The 18,615-nt window shown below is 44.6% G+C and overlaps 1 protein-coding gene across 3 annotated transcripts in view; it reads left to right on the forward strand.

Moving 5' to 3' along the window:
• Positions 1 to 6,014: 6,014 nt before the first annotated feature.
• Positions 6,015 to 18,615, forward strand: part of STARD3NL (STARD3 N-terminal like) — an 81,590-nt gene continuing 68,989 nt past the window's right edge. Inside the window, exon 1 of one of the 3 annotated variants that reach the window (XM_073676609.1) lies at positions 6,015 to 6,316. The gene's annotated coding sequence lies outside the window, so the exon portion shown is untranslated. The remainder of the gene's footprint in view (positions 6,317 to 18,615) is intronic. The other 2 variants (XM_073676608.1, XM_073676607.1) reach the window with 2 other exon arrangements.

Raw genomic sequence — 18,615 nt, forward strand, 5'->3', positions numbered from 1 at the left:
GGCTACGGCATTACAGTGAGTGGCAGGCAATCCCTGCATGTTGATTGGCACTGGGGAGGGGACCCGAGCTCCTGCCGAGCAACCCCGGAAACACTCGGCGAGCGCCGAGCATCTCGAGTAGTGAGATGCTCGGGCGAGCACCGAGCAGTAGTGAGCATGCTCGCTTATCACTAATATCTATATATATCAATATATATATATATTGATAGATGGAAAGATAGATCGATGGATGGATGGATAGATTCATAGATGGATAGATAGATATAAGGATAGATAGATAGATAGATAGATAGAAGGCTAGATAGAAATATGTGAGTGAGATATATACCGTATTTTTCGGACTATAAGACGCACCGGACCATAAGGCGCACTCCAAATTTTGGGGTGGAAAATAGGAAAAAAATATTTTTTATAAGATGGGGTCCGTCTTATAGTCAGAATAGGCATCTTACCTGGGGGGTGGTGGAGCGGGAGTCACAGGAGGCAGGGTCCTTCAGGAAACTGGCCCGGCGGAAGTGGAGCAATGCTGCGGACCCTGGATACATGAAGATGGAGTGCCATCTTCCTGAGGCCGTGATCTACAGGAAAATCGCCGCAGGAGCTCCCGGTCGGCAATTTTTCCTGTAGATCGCGCCCTCAGGAAGATGGCCGAGGCCACCGTAAGCTGCACACGCTGCTCTGCCGCACCGCCGGACACCCCTCGCAGCCCGGCACAGGCCCCTGCTCCTCTGCTTCACCGCCGGACGCCGCTTACAGGTCCGGCACAGGCCCCGGCTCCTCTGCTTCACCGCCCGACACCAGCCACTCCAGCACAGCTACAGGCCCCAGCTCCAGCCGCATCTCACCTCTGCCTCTGCCGGAGGACCCTGCGATCCCCGCTCCACCACCACCGGTAAAGTAACGTTCAGAGCATAAGACCCCCATTTTTTAAAAAAAGTGCGTCTTATGGTCCGAAAAATACGGTAGTCAGTGCTTTGCGTGTGTACCTTGCTGTACAAGAAACTTATTAATAAATGATTACATTTCAGAAAAAAAATGGCGTGGGATCCCCCTTAATTTTATTAAGCAGCAGAGGAAAAGCGGAAAGCTGGGGCTGATGTTTATAGCCTGGGAAGAGGGTAATACCCATGGAGCTTCACAGGCTCTTAGTGTCATCCCACAGCTGTATACTTAGCCTTTACTGGTTATTAAAATGGGGGACACAAATTTTTTTTTATATGGGCCCCCATTATAATTAATAACCAGCAAAGGCTAGGCAGACAGCTGCAGGCAGATTTTAATAGCCTAGGAAGGAGCCATAGATATTGGCCCCCTTCCGAGGCTAAAAACATCAGCTCTCAGTCACCCCAGAAATGGTGCATCCATAAGATGCGCCAATTCTGGCACTTAGCCCCCGCTCTTCCCACTTGCCCTGGTATTGTGGCAAGTGGGGTAATAGGGTTGGGGTTCATGTCAGCTTTGTATTAGCAGCTGACATGAAGCCCAGGTGAGTATTGGAGAGGTGTCTATAAGACGCCCCCATTACTAACTCCATAGTAAGGTGTAGAAATAAACACACAGTCTGAAAAAAATTCTTTATTTGAAAAAAAAGTCCACACAATTTTAATAATTTATTTAAAAATAAAAAACACCATATACTCACCAAAAGCCTAATCCGCTGAAGCCATTGTCACCTGTAAAAATCAAAACTTAAAAAAATCCATATCCCTCACCTGTCCGCCGTGATGACATAATCTCAGATGTCCCATGGAGATCAACTGTAGGACAGTCACATCAGCAGTCACTGATGTGACTGCGCTACAAGAAAGCAGGCTATACACTAAAAATGTAACATCAAAGTAGGATGTGAGCGATTAAACTCACCTCATGGAGTTGTGCAAGCAGGCACAACTCTGAAAAGAACGTGTCTCTAATATGTATCCCTGATGGTGGTTTGCTGCCAGCGTGGTTGCCGTGGACGATTCCTGGGAATCGTTCCAAAGTGGAAGGTAAAACAAAGAAACAGAGGATCAGGTTATAAGACGCTTCCACTCTGATGCATGGAGGATCCAGAGGTATAGATGGATTTGAGATTTTTTATTTTAAAAACCTAACAAAAGGTTGCTAGATGAAATATGACAAATTTAAAAAACTTAATATAACGTAAACACAACGAGTTTTGGTGTAACTGATGAAGGCTAGTCAGCCGAAACGCGTTGTGTTTATGTTTTATTAAGGTTTTTAAATTTGTCATATTTTATCTAGCAACATTTTGTTAGGTTTTTAAAATTAAAAATCTCAAATCCATCTATACCTCTGGATCCTCAATGCATCTGAATGGAAGCGCCTTATACCTCTGCTTCTTTGTTCTATCAGGCACCACTGCTGTGTGAGAATTTTCTCATGCGGGAGTTCAGTAAGTGATGAACTCGTGTGACCTCTCTCACAGCAGTTCAGGGCTGTACGAGCTATGACACTCCTGCCAGTGTATCGCCGGCTGCTGAATAGAACGGTCACATCTCAGGATGTGGCTGTCCTATTCATGAGATCTGCGTGGGACACTTGGGATTACGGCAGATAGGTGAGGATTATGGAGGTTTATTATTTTTTCTTTATTACATGTGACATGGGCATCTGGGATTAGGCGTTAAGGTGAGTATATGGTGTTTTTTTATTTTTTACAGGGGACAAGGTCATCGGCGATTAGGTCTAGGTGAGCATAATGTTTTTTATTTAAATAATTATTTATTAATTGTAATTTTTTTTTTCTTACTTTCACTGCCCAAGCGATGGCTGATGAGACTACTCTAGGCAAGCTTGCAATCCAATGTCAAGGGTCCCCATATGTGCATGCTTGTGAGTGGCTGTCTGCATTAGTATTTTGCACATGTGCTGCCCCTGCCTTTATCATGGAGACTTGCTGCATCCTGCAGTGCATTGGTAATCTGACCTGGTGTTGGTTAGGCATTATCTTTTACTGTGATGTTTTTTTAAATTATGTCCAATGTTCAACATTTTTAATGTTTAGTGTTAGCAAACGCAAGTATGGGGACCCTTGACGTTGGGTTGCGAGCTTGCGCATTTTAGCCAAAATATCGACCAATACCTCATGTGGTGTATTTATCTTATACACTATTTTTCATCTTTTTTGCACATTTTTATGCAGGATGCGGCCAGGCCTCTTTAGTGTTGGCTGGGTGAAATGGGGCGTCTGTCCTGTGGGGGTGCACGTATATACTGCTGGGCAGCCCGCCTGATCTAATAGTATGGGTGTCATCAATAGGCTGCAAGCCAGACACTGTGCATCACACATATCTGTGTGACTGGCGCACTATGCAAACTCCATCGGTGTGCATGTATAATACTACACAGCAACCCTCTCCATGAATTGGTAGGTTGGTGAGTGGCTGTCTGCATCAGTATTTTGCACATGTGCTGCCCCCACCTTTATCATGGTGGCTTGCTGCATCCTGCAGTGCATTGGTAAGTGCAGGCACTGGGCAGGTTAGTAACGCTATTAATCTGCAGGTTAATAGCGTTTTTTCTGGTGACAGGTTCCCTTTAAGGAAATGAGTGGGGTTTTTTCCTGTGTTGGGTAATGTGCGGTGAATGTATACATAAAATCCTCCCCATTACACACTTTAGGAATCAAAAGGAACTTTACCAGGAATCATTACAGGCATATATCTGTTGAGATTGTTAGATACAGGTGCATCTCACAAAATTAGAATATTGAAGAGCTGAAATACATTAACTTTTTGATGATATTCTAATTTAGTGACATGCACCTATATTTATGTTATATTGTATGTCTTGTTACACCATTCTCCTTGCTACTATTGTTATATATTGATACGGACTTTATAAGCAGCTGTGGAGATGTATCTTGAATGTTTTTGTCTGTATCTGTGATAACCAGTGTCATTATTAAGAGTTATATATTATGCTTATCCTCTCTGCTATAGCATATTGAACCTTTTTGAGGTTGTGTCTAATCTATGGGACTTTTGTATCTATAGGATTCTATTTATCATTTACAGAACACCAACCTCTTCGGGTCCAAGGAATCTATTTCATGTTTAGAGACAATATTGTGAAATCTAGTGACAGATTTGCTTTATTGTATGTCATACATGTACATTATTTAATTTACTCAGTTATATAGCAAAATTAACCCCACAGCATTTTACAGACATCATCATCACTGTTCCCATTGGGGCTCACAATCTAGATTCCCTATCAGTACGTCTCTGGAGTGTGGGAGGAAACTGAAGACCCCGGGAAACCCACACAAACACAGGGAGAACATACAAACTCCTTGTAGATGTTGTCTTTGATGGGATTTGAACCCAGGACCCTAACGTTGTAAAGCAACATTACTAAACACTGAGCCACTGTGCTGACCTTGACATTACATTACAGTAATCACAGGCGCTCGGATGCTGTAGTGACTGACAGCCAGGCTCCCACTGTACCTGCCTCTGATACAGCCAGTTTAACCCGTCAGATGCTGCATTCAATAGCGATGGAGGGGTCCTTAAGAACATGGGGTCTTACTAGACATTACAATATAAATGCAAACCATATTTTATTTACAGTACATGGAAATATATTATTCAGATCATAGAACAATCTACAAAGCTAACAGGCAGGCTCAGACTGGCCAACAGGTAAATCCCCTGGTGGCCCCTCACACCCATGTGAGCTGTAGTTGGCACAATACACTTCATTCACTATGTAAAGACAAAGGCAGCATCTCATCATTTACTCAACGACCTATCAAGTTTATTATTATATAGAAGCATAGGTAAATAGGAATATTTGCATGTAGCTGAACAATAGGCCCCCAGAGGCAATGATACTGTTGGTCCTTTGCCAACCTAGTCCGACACTGCTAGCAGGTATGTACCAGAAGAAGCCGTGAGAGCGAAACCCTGGTTCGGGCGTTTGTAAGGCATGCCTCGGTGTTTAGTGCTTTATAGTTGCTGATCCTTTAATGTTTTGCACTATGCACAGCTTTATCGCTAAGATTTACTGAGGTTTGCACAGAAATCCCACAAGGAACTTAGGAAGTGAGCAATTCAAAAGCGGACTATCAAAATGCGTGTAACCAGGGGAAGATCTCTGGTCAGTGCCACATGTCCAACGTTCATGGTCCATACAGCGCGGTTCATGGTCCATACAGCGCGGATCATGGTCCATACAGCGCGGATCATGGTCCATACAGCGCGGTTCATGGTCCATACAGCGTGGTTCATGGTCCATACAGCGCGGATCATGGTCCATACAGCGCGGTTCATGGTCCATACAGCGCAGATCATGGTCCATAGAGCGCGGTTCATGGTCCATACAGCGCGGTTCATGGTCCATACAGCTCGGTTCATGGTCCATACAGCGCAGTTCGTGGTCCATACAGCGCGGTTCATGGTCGATACAGCGCGGATCATGGACCATACAGCGCGGATCATGGTCCATACAGCGCGGATCATGGTCCATACAGCGCGGTTCATGGTCCATACAGCGCGGTTCATGGTCCATACAGCGCGGTTCATGGTCCATAGAGCGAGGTTCATGGTCCATACAGTGCGGATCATGATCCATACAGCGCGGTTCATGGTCCATACAGCACGGTTCATGGTCAATACAGTGCGGTTCATGGTCCATACAGCGCGGATCATGGTCCATACAGCGCGGTTCATGGTCCATACAGCGCGGATCATGGTCCATACAGCGCGGTTCATGGTCCATACAGCACGGTTCATGGTCCATACAGCGTGGTCCATACAGCGTGGTCCATACATGTCAAACGTGTGGCACAGACCTGTGAGCATTCTCACCAAGTGAAGAACAGAGGAGCCCTGATGACAGTGGAAACAAGGCAGAGTTGTAAGGAGCCTTGTTTGTGTAATTACCCCATGAATGCCACAGAGCAATGAATGCCCCTTAGGCCTAGCATTGGGGCGCAGGAGTTTTTCCATTGACTTTAGAGAAGAGAATGGCAATGTGCTAACCAGTGCTGTTATTGTGGAGCTGAGGGCGCAGAGCGGCGTCTCCATTCCCCTCCCTCACAACGCTCCTGCCCCGAGCTGCAGTCTCCAGGTGTCACCGGCGCCTAGCACACAGGAGCAGACGCAGCCCGCAGGCAGGCGGGAGAGGGTGGGGCCACACCGGGGAAGTGACGGGAGGCGGCCCGGGATGTGACAGCGGCGTGAGCCTATGACAGGCCGGATATAGAGGAGCGAAAACAACGGGAGGGAACTGGAAGAGGCGGCGGCAGAGGAAAGCTCCGCACACAGGACACAGAGCTGCTGCTGCGGGGAGGAGATACGGAGGACTGGTGAGGAGATCTCATACTGGTGCTGACATAATGGGGGAGAGCTCATACTGGTGCTGACATAATGGGGGAGAGCTCATACTGGTGCTGACATAATGGGGGAGAGCTCATACTGGTGCTGACATAATGGGGGAGAGCTCATACTGGTGCTGACATAATGGGGGAGAGCTCATACTGGTGCTGACATAATGGGGGAGAGCTCATACTGGTGCTGACATAATGGGGGAGAGATCATCATACTAATGCTGACATAATGGGGGAGAGATCATCATACTAATGCTGACATAATGGGGGAGAGCTCATACTAATGCTGACATAATGGGGGAGAGCTCATACTGGCGCTGATATATAATGGGGGGACAGCTGATACTGGCGCTGATATATAATGGGGGGACAGCTGATACTGGCGCTGATATATAATGGGGGGACAGCTGATACTGGCGCTGATATATAATGGGGGGACAGCTGATACTGGTGCTGATATATAATGGAGGGACAGCTGATACTGGCGCTGATATATAATGGGGGGACAGCTGATACTGGTGCTGATATATAATGGGGGGGACAGCTGATACTGGTGCTGATATATAATGGGGGACAGCTGATACTGGCGCTGATATATGAGGGGACAGCTGATACCAGGGCTGCTATATAATGGGGGGACAGCTGATACTGGTGCTGATATAATGGGAGTGCTGATACCGATGCTGATATAATGGGTGAGTGCTGATACCGGCGCTGACATAATGGGTGAGTGCTGATACCGGCGCTGACATAATGGGTGAGTGCTGATACCGGTGCTGACATAATGGGGGAGAGCTGATACTGGTGCTGACATAATGGGGGAGAGCTGATACCGGTGCTGACATAATGGGGGAGAGCTGATACCGGTGCTGACATAATGGGGGAGAGCTGATACTGGCGCTGATATATAATGGGGGGAGAGCTGATACTGGCGCTGATATATAATGGGGGGAGAGCTGATACTGGCGCTGATATATAATGGGGGGAGAGCTGATACTGGCGCTGATATATAATGGGGGGACAGCTGATACTGGCGCTGATATATAATGGGGGACAGCTGATACTGGCGCTGATATATAATGGGGGGACAGCTGATACTGGCGCTGATATATAATGGGGGGACAGCTGATACTGGCGCTGATATATAATGGTGGGACAGCTGATACTGGCGCTGATATATAATGGGGGGACAGCTGATACTGGCGCTGATATATAATGGGGGGACAGCTGATACTGGCGCTGATATATAATGGGGGGACAGCTGATACTGGCGCTGATATATAATGGGGGGACAGCTGATACTGGCGCTGATATATAATGGGAGGACAGCTGATACTGGCGCTGATATATAATGGGGGGACAGCTGATACTGGCGCTGATATATAATGGGGTGACAGCTGATACTGGCGCTGATATATAATGGGGGGACAGCTGATACTGGCGCTGATATATAATGGGGGGGACAGCTGATACTGGTGTACTGGTGCTGACATGTAATGGGAAGAACTCATAGTGTTACTGATATAATGGGGAGAGATCATCATACTGGTGCTGATCTAATGAGGAGTGCTGATACTGGGGCTGACATAATGGGGAGAGCTTGTCATACTGGTGCTGATCTAATGGAGGGGGGAGTTCATACTGGGGGAGCTTATACTGCTTCTGACATTATTGGGAGAGATCATCATACCGGTGCCGATCTACCTGGTATGTGGGGGATACAAGGGGGAGCTGTAATTGGTCCGGCATATAGAGGAGATATTGGTTGTGCCTGATATAAAGTTTGGTAAATCATGGTCCATGGTTTGGCAAATTGTGGACATGACTGTGTCTGCATGAAATGTTGTCATGTCCCCCGCATCACAGATCGGTGCATGCCCAATGAAGGCAGCCCAGTCTCAGTCGCAAAATGACGAGACGAGAGCTCAATGTGCTACATTGACTTGCATGTGATTGTGCACCTGGACCAAAAATCTGTCTGTGTGAATGCCCACCTTACTGTAGGTATTATGAGGGGTTATCGATATTCTAGTTCCCTGCAACTTCTCTTAAGGCATGGTTCTAAAAAGTGTATGTAGATATTATGGCATTGCTTTCCTACAATCCCTTTAAGGCCACGGCCCCACTATCAGTATTTGGTCAGTATTCGGTCAGTATTTTTTCTCAGGAGTGGGAGCCAAAACCAGGTGAGGAACAATCAGAGAAAATGTATAATAGAAACAAGTCACCAAAAATACTGACCGAATACTGATAGTGGGGCCGTGGCCTTACATAGATGAACATACCTTGTTCAAAATAATAATAATCATTTTATTTTTATAGCGCCAACATATTCTGCAGCACCTTACAATTTAGTGGGGACATTTACAGACAATAATGACATTACAATGTAACACACAGTTCAACAGTTAAAGCAGGAGTGAGGGTCCTACTCACAAGCTTACAGTCTATAAGGAGATGGGGGGGGGGGCACAATAGGTAGGAAGAGCTTGTCATGTATAGTCCAGTAATAAGGCATTTCATAAGCTGCCTGAGCCGGTCATCATCCAGTATCTAAGCACAGTTACCAACAACTGCTGGGAACCTCAGTATTAGTTCATGGATTTAATCCATTCTCTTATTACAGTCTGTTATAAATGGGACATTGCATACTTAGTAGAAAGTCAGTAAATGAAAGCCCTAGGATTAAATAGAACAGAGATTTGGGTTAAGTCTGCAGACCGCTGTGCACATATGACATCTGCGGACGGCGGTGCAGGTACCGCGTCTGCGGACGGCGGTGCAGGTACCGCGTCTGCGGACGGCAGTGCAGGTACCGCGTCTGCGGCACGAGAACGCCTGGTACCCCGCACATCATTCTGGACTAGCCTATTTAGTAATTTAGCCGTTCTGTATAGATTTCTGAAAATGTTTGGAAGGAACTCTGCAGCAGTTCTTCATTGCTTCAGATGTTATGAATATGGCTGTTTTATGGCTCTCATATCCTGTGGCCAGTCCAAATGGACTGCAAAACATGGATGTGTGAAGACTGCTCAATGACGCCAAATCATACACTTTAAATAGCTATCGACCGATTCTTCAGCTGTCTCATCCGATTATTGCTCTTATGTTTTTAATGCGCTGACCGCTGCCAGACATCACTAGTGGCAGCTTATCTCTTAAAAAGCAAAAGCATCGGCAGTTTGAAATCGGATTTGCCAAATCCTTATCTAACCCAACATCATCAGGCAAGGGCTCCCAATACACATTAGACTGCCAGCCGAACCTGTCAATATCAGTGAGTGTAGCTGATGTTAGTCCAATGTGTATTGGGGCATTAAGGAACATCAAAGGTGTTATCAAGCCATACTGTACCTCTCTACCTAATCTGACATTGTGGTATTGTCAGCTGCCTCTCTAATACAGCATGTAAACCTAAGTCACAAGGAGGTGGCTTATGGGCCCCTATAATACTGATCAGTAATATGTACAGTGGTGGCCAAAAGTATTGGCACCCCTGTAATTCTGTCAGATAATACTCAGTTTCTTCCTGAAAATGATTGCAATCACCAATTCTTTGGTATTATTATCTTCATTTAATTTGTCTTCAATGAAAAAACACAAAAAGAATTGTCCTAAAGCCAAATTGGATATAATTCCACACCAAACTTAAAAAAGGGGGTGGACAAAAGTATTGGCACTGTTTGAAAAATCATGTGATGCTTCTCTAATTCGAGTAATTAACAGCACCTGTAACTTACCTGTGGCACCTCACAGGTGTTGGCAATAACTAAATCACACTTGCAGCCAGTTAACATGGATTAAAGTTGACTCAACCTCTGTCCTGTGTCCTTGTGTGTACCACATTGAGCATGGAGAAAAGAAAGAAGACCAAAGAACTGTCTGAGGACTTGAGAAACCAAATTGTAAGGAAGCATGTGCAATCTCAAGGCTACAAGTCCATCTCCAAAGACCTGAATGTTCCTGTGTCTTCCGTGCGCAGTGTCATGCCCAAAGTCAGTAAGGGCAAACAGGGTAATGGGATGTATCAGAAGAGGTATGGCTGCAAAGGATGAGAACATTGTTCTTCCACTGTACAAAGCACTGGTCAGACCACACTTGGAATACTGTGCTCAGTTATGGGCCCCAATATATAGAAAGGATATAAATGAGCTTGAAAAGGTACAAAGAAGGGCAACAAAATTAATAAAGGGAATGGAGGGACTGCAATACCCAGAGAGGTTGGCAAAACTAGGACTATTCAGCCTGGAAAAGAGAAGGTTGAGGGGGGACATAATAAATGTGTACAAATATGTTAGGGGACAGTATAGATACCTTGCTAGGGATTTGTTCAAAAGGAGGGATATTACGGTAACAAGAGGGCACTCACTAAGACTGGAAGAGAAAAGGTTTCAGCACCAGCATAGGAAGGGGTTCTTTACGGTAAGAGCAGTGAGAATATGGAATTCATTGAGTGAGGAGACGGTAATGTCGGATTCACTACACCAGTTCAAGCGGGGACTGGATGCATTTCTAGATACCAGGCAGATTTCAGCATATACTTAAAAATAAAATAAAATAGTAGGTTGATACAGGGATTTATTCTGACTGCTGGTTTCAGAGTCTGGAGGGAATTTTTCCTCAGGTGAAGATTGGCCAAATCATTTGGGGTTTTTGCCCTCCTCTGGATCAACTTTAGCAATTACAGAACTAACAGGTCGAACTTGATGGACGCAAGTCTTTATTCGGCTTTATAAACTATGTTACTATGTTACTATGTCATCAAGAAGTTTAAAGCCCATGGCACTGTGGCTAACCTCTCTAGATGTGGACGGAAAAGAAAAATTGACAAGAGATTTCAACGCAAGATTGTGCGGATGGTGGATAAAGAACCTCGACTAACATCCAAACAAGTTCAAGCTGCCCTGCAGTCCGAGGGTACAACAGTGTCAACCCGTACTATCCGTCGGCGTCTGAATGAAAAGGGACTGTATGGTAGGATACCCAGGAAGACCCCACTTCTTACCCTGAGACATAAAAAAAGCCAGGCTGGAGTTTGCCAAAACTTACCTGAGAAAGCCTAAAACGTTTTGGAAGAATGTTCTCTGGTCAGATGAGACAAAAGTAGAGCTTTTTGGCAAAAAGCATCAACATAGAGTGTACAGGAAAAAAATAAAAGCATTCAAAGAAAAGAACATGGTCCCTACAGTCAAACATGGCGGAGGTTCCCTGATGTTTTGGGGTTGCTTTGCTGCCTCTGGCACTGGACTGCTTGACCGTGTGCATGGCATTATGAAGTCTGAAGACTACCAACAAATTTTGCAGCATAATGTAGGGCCCAGTGTGAGAAAGCTGGGTCTCCCTCAGAGGTCATGGGTCTTCCAGCAGGACAATGACCCAAAACACACTTCCAAAAGCACTATACACTGTGTTCCAAATTATTATGCAAATAATATTTTCTCAGATTTTCCCAAATTACCTATATGAATTGCACTCATTGGAATTTTCCAGTCAAATAACTATTAGAGTACAACTGAAAGGTTTTTGCACAAACTGCCTATGATAACAGTATATTTTTAAAAAAATAAAAAACTCAAACTGCACTCAAAATGCATGTTCCAAATTATTATGAACAGCAGAGTTTTCAACCTTTTCATTTTAATGAGGAACCAGGAAGATCCAGCTGAACAAATCTTCTAAAATCCATATTTTATTGGGTCATGCAAAAAATATTAAAAGTCCACCTTGGAGAGGAACAGCAAACACGTTTCGAACTATAAGTTCTTAATCATTGCAATAATAAAGAGCAAAAAAATAGTCATTTTTGAAATTATAAGCATTAGCAGGTTATTACAAACTGAAATCAAACAGTTTTCAACTCAAAACTTTATTCTAGGTGATGTTACATTTGCACATAGGACCCCTTGTTCGAAAGGAGCTTCTGAACTCTCTCGTCCATTGAATTTGTCAGGTTTTGGATGGTTTCTGCTTTAATTGTTTTGCATGAGGACAGAATACCCTCCCAGAGCTGTTGCTTAGATGTGACCTGCCTCCCGCCATCATAGACACTCCTTTTGATGATGCTCCAGAGATTCTCAATGGGGTTGAGGTCAGGGGAGCATGGGTGCCACACCATAAGTTTGTCCCCTTTTATGCCCATAGCAGCCAGAGATGCAGATGTGTTATGTGCAGCATGAGACGGGGCATTATCATGCATGAAAATGATCTTGCTGTGGAATGCACGGTTCTTCTTCTTGAACCATGGAAGGAAGTGCTGTTTGAGAAACTCAACATACATTATGGAGTTCATCTTTACCCCTTCAGGGATCCTAAAGGGGCCGACAATCTCTCTCCCCATGATTCCAGCCCAAAACATTACTCCACCTCCTCCTTGTTAGCGCCGTAGCCGTGTTTGCATGGGGTGTCCATCAACCAGCCATCCTCCACTCCATCCATCTGGACCATCGAGATCATTTCATATTTTATATTAATATTAACTATCACATAATATTTAGCAGAATTGAGTATGCTGACACCCCCTATATACCGTATGAGCCCGCACATGGCCGCCCCACATAGCCTCTCTATATACAGTATGAGACCCCACATAGCCTCCTTTATACAGTATAAGCCCTTACATAGTTTCTATATATACAGTGTGAGCCCACCACATAGCCTCTCTGTATGCAATATAAGCCCCCACATAGCCTCCTATATCCAGTATGAGCACCCAAATTGCCCCTATAAACAATATGAGCCCCCACATAGCCTCTGTATACAATATGAGCCCCCACATAGCCTCTCTGTATACAGTGTGAGCCCCCACATAGCCTCTCTATATACAATGTGAGCCCCCCACACAGCCTCTCTATATACAGTATGAGCCCCACAGTCTCCTACATACAGTATAAGCACCCACTTAGCCTCTTCAATACAGTATGAGCCCCCACATAGCCTCTCTATATAGCCTCTTAAATCCATTATGAACCCCGAAATAGCCTCTTAAATACAGTGTGAGCCCCAACATAGCCTCCCTATGTACATTATAAACCCTCACATAGCCTCCTATATGCAGTATGAGCCTCCACATAGGCTCCTATATGCAGTATGAGCCTCCACATAGGCTCCTATATGCAGTATTAGCCTCCACATAGGCTCCTATATGCAGTATGAGCCTCCACATAGGCTCCTATATGCAGTATGAGCCTCCACATAGTCTCCTATATGCAGTATGAGCCTCCACATAGCCTCCTATATGCAGTATGAGCCTCCACATAGCCTCCTATATGCAGTATGAGCCTCCAAATAGCCTCCTATATGCAGTATGAGCCCCCACATGCAACCATCCTATACACATGTGAAAAAAACCTACATGCTCACCTCGCCCCCATTTCCCTGGCACTTTGCGCTAGTTTTGCTGTGTGCACTGAATCTCCGGACAGCAGACGTGATGAAGTGACGTCTGCATCTTGAGGATGTAGATAGCAATGCCAGCGGGCGGCAGAGAGCATGGTGCGGCCTGTGGGCCACTGTTTCAGCCCTTCGGCTGTCTCGGTCCACGGGCCAGACTGGAACAGCCAGAGGCCCAGTTGTGACCTGCGGGCTTCACTTTGCCCAGCTCAGCCATACAGTGTTACATTTTTGCCAATGTATGGGGGATGTACTGTTTACAATCGATAGATCTTTCCAGGTCCAACATGGTATGCAATCGTTGACATGTTTTCAAGGGAAAATATTTGTGAAGGAGCATGCTTACAAATTCTTGTTCAGCCAATTATTGGCCCATGTTAAAGGAGCTTAAACAAGTTGTCCAGTACTTTTTTCAATTGCCCCAATGTATTTACCCTGGGCCCATAAGTGTTTTTGTAAATAACTTTGGTTGTCCTTCTAGCCTGTGAGCAACACTATAGCTGGCCGCTCACAGCCATCATGTGACCCCCGACGGCATCCGACTTTTTCTTCCGCTGATGTCACGTCAAGTGAGGTGTGACATCGGTGACGCGCTCCCCGCGGTGGATGCTTGGTTGTGGGCGGGTTACCCCGCACATCACACCCGGCATCCACCGCGCACTTTCCCAATGAATGAGGAGAGGGAAAGCATGCGGTGGATGCTGGGTGTGACGCGCGGGGTAACCCCACCCACAGCCCATCACTCACCGTGGAGCGCAGCACTGAGCCACGCCCGGACAACCCCTTTAATTGTACGTCACCGTTCACCTGACTGATACACTTGTATGCTGGGAATAGTGTCATATGACAACATCCGATCAGAATCCTTATCTACAATAAACATGTCCTTGGGACAGCTTGAGCGTTAAAGAAGCAACCTGCACGTGATCTTAAGTGACTTTTAGCTGGAATGGGCGAGTCTTGGAATGTTTAGTATTGGCCTTTTCGCATGCCCTTCATATTCTGAACTCAAGCTTTATAAAACAGAACAATTTGATCAGCCACGATCTTGTTTTCTTATAGGGTGGAGTAATTGTATACTAGGGCCACATCGGCTTCTGTGGGCTCAGAATCGCTGCTGCATACAATCTGGATGTTGTACAGAACGATAATATGGTAATGCCATGGGAGTATTTAGTAATGACTCCTTCTGCTGATATAGGAAGACTGTGCAAGTGGCTTTCACATGTGCAGGAACCCTAACAACAAATCTTTACTTTGGTAGGACAAATATTTTGATCATTGTTTAAACGATTATATTTGATCACTTTTAAGGGTATGTGCCCACGATGCAGATTTGAAGCAGAAATTTCCTGAGCATTTCTGCATCTCCTTGGCTGAAAAAACGCATGTGGATTTTACATGCGTTTTTAAATGCTTTTTTTTCAAGCGTTTTTCCAAGCATCACTTGGAAAAGGGCTTGACAAGTTGGTCACACAATATAAATCCATGCAACTGGCATGGATTTATATTGTGTGACCAACTTAGAGGAAATTTCTACTTCAAATGCTGCATCTAAGGCTTAGTGCCCACGATGCAGAAATTTTCCTGAGCATTTCTGCATCTCCTTGGCCGAAAAACACATGCGATTTTTTTTTTTTTACATGCGTATTTGCCATGCGTTTTCCAATGCATTGTATAAGCAAATCTGCATTCAGAAACGCACAAGAATTGGTCATGTCCGGATTTTTTCTGCGAGTAAAATCCACGCAGAAAAAATCCTGACCATGTGCACAGAACTTGCAGAAAGTCATAGGAAGTCATGGGATAAGGTATGCAATGCGTTTCTGGAACGATTCCGCGCTGCAAATCCGCACCAAAAACTCATCGTGGGCACACAGCCTAAAAAGTAAAAAAAAAAATGAAAAAGTAAAAATAAATTAAAAAAAAAAAACTTATATTCACCTCTCCGGTGGCCCCCGGTCTCCTCCCGGCCGCGTCCTTTCTCCTCGGCGTCCCACGGTGTACTGGCAGGACCTGCGTTGACGTCATTTAGTCAGCTGATGGTCACGCGACCATCACCTGTCCGCTGACGTCAGTGGTCACGTGACCATCAGCTGACTAAGTGACGTCACCGCAGGTCCTGCCAGTACACTGTGGGACGCCGAAGACAGAGGATGCGGCCGGGAGGAGACCGGGGGCTGCCGGAGAGGTGTGTATGAATAATTTTTTTTTTTTTTTTTACTTTATTATTCTCTTTTTACTTGCTGGTACGATAGTACCTGGGTTGGAGGAGAGTCTCCTCTTCTCCCGACCCGGGTACCATCCACGCATTGAATCGCATAACATCCGCATGTATACATGCGGATATTATGCGGTTCAATGCAAGTCAATGGGCAAGATTTCGCCGCGAAATTGCGCCCAAATTGGTTGTGCTGCGGATTTTTCCGCAGTGATCATCCGCAGCGGAAATTTCCGCAGCATATGTGCACAGCACATGCAGATTATCATTGGGATACATCCCAGACCTCTTAACAAGCGATTTTAATGCTTTTCTGCGGCGGAAATGCATTAAATCTGCATCGTGGGCACTCAGTCTAATATACTGTACTTAAGGCTCGTTCACATTGTGTCTTTGGCACATGTTTGGCTTCTGTCTAAATCCCTGAAAAGCAGGATTCGGGTTCATCTGCCCATGAGGCCACGTCCTTTTCCTTTTCGGCAGTGTCTGCCTTTTTGAGGCCCACACAAAAGCATGGTCAACTGTACTTTTATGCCCACCTCCAAAAGGTGGAAAAAGAGTTCAGACAAAGCGCAAAGTGACTGTCTGCTTCATTTAACTTAATGGTCTCATCGGCCGTTCTGACCAAATCCTGTTTTTCAGGGCTTCTGAAGCCCTACCAGAGGAGCTGATGAACGTCAAAGACTCATGAGCATAGCCTAAATGTGTTTCAGTACAAACGTGTTCTTAAAGAGTTTTACCTAAAATTACAGCACGGACCATGACTATTTAGTCATCTCCATAAACCTTGAATAGAATGTTAGAGCTCGTTCAGACATTTGAACAAGCCGTGGCTCTCCAAGCAGCCTCACAAAAATATATGAAGCTATCATGCTCCGCCTGAGAGACCCGCGGTCAGTGCGTGTATTGTGGACCAAGATCCACGGACGTCTGAATGAGCCCTGAGTGCTTGCTCATCCGATACTCCATTCAGAATATTTGGGACCCTCATTCTCTTGATTGGTGATGAGATATGTAGCACCTATTCTGTCCATAGTAGGAAAACCTCTTAATTATTATTTTTTAATACGTCTGCTAAATATTACTCAACTAAATGGAACCTGTCAGCTCCTCCAAGGGCCTAGAACTGTCGCCATTATCCTTCAGAGTCCTATTCCTGTATTGTTATTAGGGGCTACCTGTTCCAGAAAATTCTTGTTAAGTGTGGCAAAAATACTTTTATAGTGTCGCTCATTATATGTAAAATATTCAGGACTAGTCTTTTTCCCCAGACTAGTCCGGCCACAGGTGCTATAATCGGCATGATTGACGTATTCTTCACTATCCCCCTCAAATCTTCAGGTCAGGAAATCTCGCACAAGTGCATAATGTCCTCTACTGAAGAAAAGATTGGGTCAGTTAAGAAGACATCAATCACAACCTAGGGGTGCAAATCCAGTGCCCGTGGCCAGACTAATCTGGGGGAGGGGAAGACGCCCCACTGGACTAGTCCTGTACAATAATGAGCATGGTGTAAATGCTTCCTGTAATAAAATTCTTGAAGTATATACAGTAACTATGTTAAAGCATAACTGGTTTATTGCTTCACCTATAAGGAGAAGAGGAAAAAGAATATGAGGCCAAAGGTTCTGTTTGATTTTAGGTCTTCTGATCTTCAGCTCAGATATCAAAAGATCTTTGTAGCGGACCAATTTACTTGGCAATTGACACTGGATCAGCAAATATGTCTAGTGCTTCTAGTGTTGGTTTTATGGTGAACTGTATGGATCTGATATATGTATAATTTATATGTGTGCATGAGACCTTACTCACACTCATTTACGTAAGCTAAAACAATAGTTCTTACTGGGGTCCAGCACAGCAGAAAAGGCCAAAGACAGACATAGAGAATATTTTTCCTCTGCTGTTTTTCACACACAAACCATAGATGTAGATGCAGATTTTGTTACAAATTCACAATGAATTTGACCCTTTGCATTATAAAGGTTGAAAGCTGTGATTATAATCTGAGACATTTTGGCAATGGGATGGGCTTTTTCCCCAGAACAGAGTTAATTTTAATAAATCTTGGAATAAAATAATAATAATTTCCACAATTGGATCTGGTTAAATAAAATGTTCCTGTGCTGCGATAATCTTATAAATGTGCCCCTGCTGTGTACTGTTTAATGGCTGTGTCTGACCATACAGGAATATTGTCTGATCATACCACATCTCCTGGGTAGGGGAGGAAGCAAAAGAGTATACAGACATTACAGCAGGGGATCACACAGAGGATTCATTTTGTGAGATAAAGCATTTCCCTACCTATTTTTAAAAAAATGTTTTACCTCAAAGAAAGAATTATTTGTAATCCCGTACTATAATGTCTGTATACTCTTTTGCATCCTCCCGTGCCCAGGAGATGTGGTATGATCAGACCATGTTCCTGTACGGTCAGACACAGCCATTACACAGTACACAGCAGGGGCACATTTATAAGATTATCTCAGCACAGGAACATTTTATTTAAACACATTCAATTGTGGAAATTATTATTATTCCAAGATCTATTGATTAAAATCAACTTTGTTTAATTTCAAATCCACAACATGCAGTAATTTCTACACAGTTTTCCGCTATATGTGAATTGGGTTTATAAAACCTTACCACTTGTTCTGCACTATAC

This window comes from Phyllobates terribilis, unplaced genomic scaffold, assembly GCF_046119375.1.
Source record: "Phyllobates terribilis strain yellow unplaced genomic scaffold, ASM4611937v1 Scaffold_4__5_contigs__length_816908805, whole genome shotgun sequence".
Lineage (NCBI taxonomy): Eukaryota > Metazoa > Chordata > Amphibia > Anura > Dendrobatidae > Phyllobates > Phyllobates terribilis.